This window comes from Mirounga leonina, unplaced genomic scaffold, assembly GCF_011800145.1.
Source record: "Mirounga leonina isolate KUSES-001 unplaced genomic scaffold, KU_Mleo_1.0 Mir_172, whole genome shotgun sequence".
NCBI lineage: Eukaryota > Metazoa > Chordata > Mammalia > Carnivora > Phocidae > Mirounga > Mirounga leonina.
Window position 1 is genome coordinate 2,329,691 of NW_023270442.1, and position 4,900 is coordinate 2,334,590.

The 4,900-nt window shown below is 32.7% G+C and overlaps 1 pseudogene; it reads right to left on the minus strand.

Moving 5' to 3' along the window:
• Positions 1 to 355: 355 nt before the first annotated feature.
• On the minus strand, positions 356 to 753 carry LOC118018868 (annotated as a pseudogene).
• Positions 754 to 4,900: the final 4,147 nt, after the last annotated feature.

Consider the following 4,900-nt stretch of genomic DNA (forward strand, 5'->3'; position numbering starts at 1 on the left):
TAGCATAATACTCTCTAGCTCCATCAACGTTGTTGCAAATGGCAAGATTTCATTCTTTTTACAACTGAGTAATATTCCGTTGCATATATATGCCCCCTCTTGATGGACACTTGGTCTGTTACCATAATTTGGTTATTGTAGATGTTATTTAATAGAGGGCAGTAATAAGTGTTGTAGGACTGGAGCCTAAAACTAATGGATGAGTACATATTTTATATCCAACTAGGAACTCTTTAATGGCATATATATTTTTTTTTCACATTAACATTTAGTTTATTGATCCTCTCATGAAAAATCTGCACAACCAGATAAAGCCACTGCAGCATCTGTACTCCTTCTGTTGTCCAATCTCCAGCTCACTTTTTCCCAGCACCAACATTGGCTTTTGCAGCCCCCCTGACTTTCTTCATTCTGTTCTTGCGTTCCTTTCGCTGTTTTCTTGATGTCTTTTTCTTCTCATACAGGCCATGTCTTGCAAGTCTGTGTTTGGGTTCATTTTTCTTTGCATAATCCAAGGAATCATATATCATGCCAAAGCCGGTTGTCTTGCCACCACCAAAATGGGTTCGAATCCAAACACAAATATGACATCTGGTGTGGTCTTGTACATTTTGGTTAGTTTTTCCCGAATTTCTGTTTTAGGTACTGTTGCCTTTCCGGGGTGAAGAACATCAATGACCATCTGTTTCCGCTGAAGTAGTCGGTTAGTCATGAACTTCCTGGTCCGGATAGTTACTGTGTCGTTCATGATGGCAACCTAATGGCATATATTTTTAAATTATTAATAGCAGTGAGAATAGAGACAAAGTTATTTAATCACTTGTGTTTCAGGGACAGTGGTTTAACTACAATTTTAGCATTTACTGTAAAAAGGGGTTAATAAAAAATTAGAAAAAATAATTGTTATACAGAAGTTGACAGAGTCAGGAAAAAATGATAGAGTAGTCATGAAGATAGAACTATGGCCTTAGAAATTACAAATCTGGATATTAATAACATGGATGAGAAGAAAAAAATTTATGAATGGACTTCACTTTTGTTTTAGGTACCTTGAGTTTGGGATGGTAGTAAGAATTCCAAGTGAAAGGGCTCATGAGGAGGTCAAAAATTTAGCCCCAGAATTTAGAAAAAAATTCGAATGTAAGAGATGATTTAGGATCATCCCAAGTAGAGAGTTGATTTCTAAAGCTGTGAGAAAAGACAAGCTCTCAAGGATGTTGCAAAAGTGAAAGCACAAATGGCCAAAAACTGAATATTGAATCACCTGACTTCCAGAAAATTGTAGAAAATGATCCACCAAAAAGAAATAGAAGAGGCGAAAAAGAAGCAGAGGAGGACAAGGGGATTCCAAGATAGTACATGAGCCTAACTACCAAGACAGAAAATAGAGTCAGCAAAGAGGGAATGACTACTTTGTAAGTAGTGACAAAAGAATATTAATACTGGGGGAGAAACTATAGTGACCTTCAATTTTGTAAGGCCAGAGGCCATAGAATTCATAGAGATCAAATAAGATAGTTTTAAAGCAATTTATTTTTAATGTTATATAAAGTTATGAAATTAATTTCAAGAAATGCTATGTTGACAAGTTATCTCTGATTCATTTTTTGACTGGCAAATAATTTCATCAGATAAGAAATGTTTCATTTATAAAATATCATTTAAGTAAATCTCTTACTCTTCATCTGTAATGTAATTTAAACATTACAATTAGTAGTAATAGTGCCTAACAATAATTTTCTTTATTTTCAAGAAGTCTTTTCTATACTGAGTTTTCAGGGATATCCATTAGTTTCTTCTATTCACTCAGGTATATTAACAGGTAATGAAATTGTGAAATGATTCACTATGAGCAAAGGGATACGGTATCAGAGGAACAATAAAAATTCTTCAGTATTTCCTTCATTTTTTATTTCATTAACTTGCTTGTTGCTTTGGGAAAGAAAATGTATTTTCACCTTAGTTTTTCAATTTGTGATATAATAATAATAATAATAATAATAATAGTAATACCTGCTTCAAACTTATCTAAAATGGTATAATTGATTTCAAAGCAAATAAAAAGAGAGCGAGAGAGAAGGAGAGTATAATTTAAAGTTTCATTTCAGGGCTAAATAGTTTGGAGGATTTTTCATTATATTACTTGGTTTAGCTACACCACTTCATTATATTTAATAGTAATATGAAAAATATGTATTTCTCTAAAATATATGTGAACTCCTAAGCTTCCGTCTCTCTCACCTAATTCTGTATAGGTTTATGAATAACCACTAAGTTCATTAGAAACTACTGATGTGTGCAAAATAATTTGATACTTTCATATATTTAACTTTGTGAAAAAATATTTTAAATGCTGTCAGAGTTGATGCCACTTTTATGTGCCTACCATTTTTTGCATCACCTTAAATAAAAGTTAATGCACAATGTTTTGTTAGAATACTAATTTTTACAACTTCCTGGTAAGATTTTAGTAGACTGTTACACACTTGATGTTAAAGAGAAGAAAGCAAAATATTATAGATTATTTACTGTGATTTATACCACCACAGTGATATCATAAGCATGGAAACACTTAGCCATATTTCTTTCATTACTTTTTAATTTTAATTTTCATGGTTTTGTGAGAAATGTTTGTGTGTAGACAGGAGAATGAGTACCAAGAAAAGTTATAGAAACATATTCTGTAGCTATATTAAAAACGAAAGACACACAAAAAAGATGGACATACAAATGGCACCAACTATGATCTATAATTTAGAATAAAATTTCAAACTTTCAATTCTTATGATTCAGGACATAAAATCCTGCCATATGGAATCAATAAGAAATATCCTACCTGAGCTTTATTTCTATAAGAAATCTATCTATAAGATGAACATCTTATGTATTTTTATAGCTAAAACAATAGATTCAAGCATGTGATACCACTTAAAATAATTGTAATAAGCTACCATTTATTGAGAGTCAGCTATATTCCAAGCACTACAGTTGTATGCAGTTTCTCATTTGATTCTCAAAACATCTCCGTAACCTAGGAATTATTATCCCAATGTTTACATGAAAAGGAAGAAGAAGGGATAGAAGGAAAGAAAGAAGGCACAGACTTAGCAGCATACAAGAGAATAATGACATAATTGCAATATGATCTATTTTATGAATTCCAAATACTATAGTAATAGTTTCTAATGTTATGTTGTTCAAAATATCACTATTGGGGCACCTGGGTGGCTCAGCCAGTTAAGTGTCCAACCCTTGATTTTGGCTCAGGTCATGATCTCACGGTCCTGGGATTGAGCCCCACGGTGTCAGGCTAAGCTCAGAGGGGAGTCTGCTTGAGATTCTCTTTCTCCATCTCCATCTCCCTCTGCCCCTCCCTTCTGTGTGTATGCACACTCACTCTCTCAGATAAATAAATAATTAAAAAATAAAAACATAAATAATAAAATATCACTGTTTATTATAATACAAACTATAAGCAAACAACCATTTCTAGATTTTTTTTAAATAAAAGTATTGGTCCCCCTTCTCACGCAGACCACAACATTAATTGGAAAATCCCTTTTTTAAATAAAAAATAGATCATTTTCTCTTGTTGATATAAATAAGTAAATTTTATCTCTGATCACTTTCCCTGATATTAGTCTCATTTTAATTGACACAAACTATTTTTCAAGGTTTGTCTTTTATTTACATTTCTCTCCTTTTACTTAGCAAATTTTAACTGCATGCAGATATTTTTATGACAATATTTGGTATTAGATGAACCATATTAGTGGGATAAATAAAGTTAACCTTATTCCTTTTATATAAAATAATGTTAGCCCTTCAAATAGGAACTGGAATGATTTGCAGTCAAATCAGAAAATAACCATATGCTTTCTGACATTGAACTTTTACAATTCGTTTTAAAAATATGCATTTAATTCCTAAATCAAAAAGTTATTAAAAGGGATAGTTACAGAGTGAAAATTTTTGGGCAATGTAGTGAAAGTTGTAAGAATTTAAAACTATTGATTAAAATGCATAAGTAAATGCAGAGAATCACTCTTTTCCATCAAGTTTTGAGTCAAGTGAGAAAAAAAAAACAAGGAATTAGCAGATGTATAACTAGCATTTGACTCTGTTTTGTTTAACTGATAAAAGATGTAACTTATCTGAGATAAAAGTGTTTTTTATAACTTCTTACTCTTCTTGGAATAGCCCCTGCAAAGGAATGTTTGAAACTACAGAATAGACATTATTGACCCATGTTGCTACTTTCCCTTATTTTGGGGATTTTTTTTAAATGCTAAGTGTTTTCTGGGGGTCAGCATGGACATGGTGGAAGCTAGCAAGCTAGGTCAGCCTGCCAGAGCACGGTGACCCCACAGAAGGTCTGTGTGAGGTGGACTACCAGAAGAGAAGCTGACCTGGAGAGTGTCCCCACCTTGCCATCCTGATGGAACCAGCCTTCACAGATAGCTCCACTTAGTTGAAAAATTAAGATGAAGACTCTGACCCCTATAAGGTGATACATCCTACTCCTAAGATGGGTGATGGAAACAGCCAGGAGGATTTAGGGAAAATCCCTTCTCATGGATGAAAATAGAACACTTAAGAAATGGGTCATCCAAGTCATTTTTAGGTTTTTTTTTTTTTCAAAATTCAGTTCAAAATATATAATATGTAAAATCTAATTTTCCTTTTAGAATGCTAAGAGTGTTGACTGTAAATCTTCCTGGTTAGCATATTTTGAAGGTGGTATACATTTTTCCTCCCCTTTTGTCAATAATATACTCAAGGTGTAGATGGTCAGATTATATAACTGGCAAATATAAATTAGCTTCTGCTTGAACTGAGAGACTTCAAAGGACAATAAGCAATCTCATTTTCATTTCATTAAGATAATATTGATAATAAT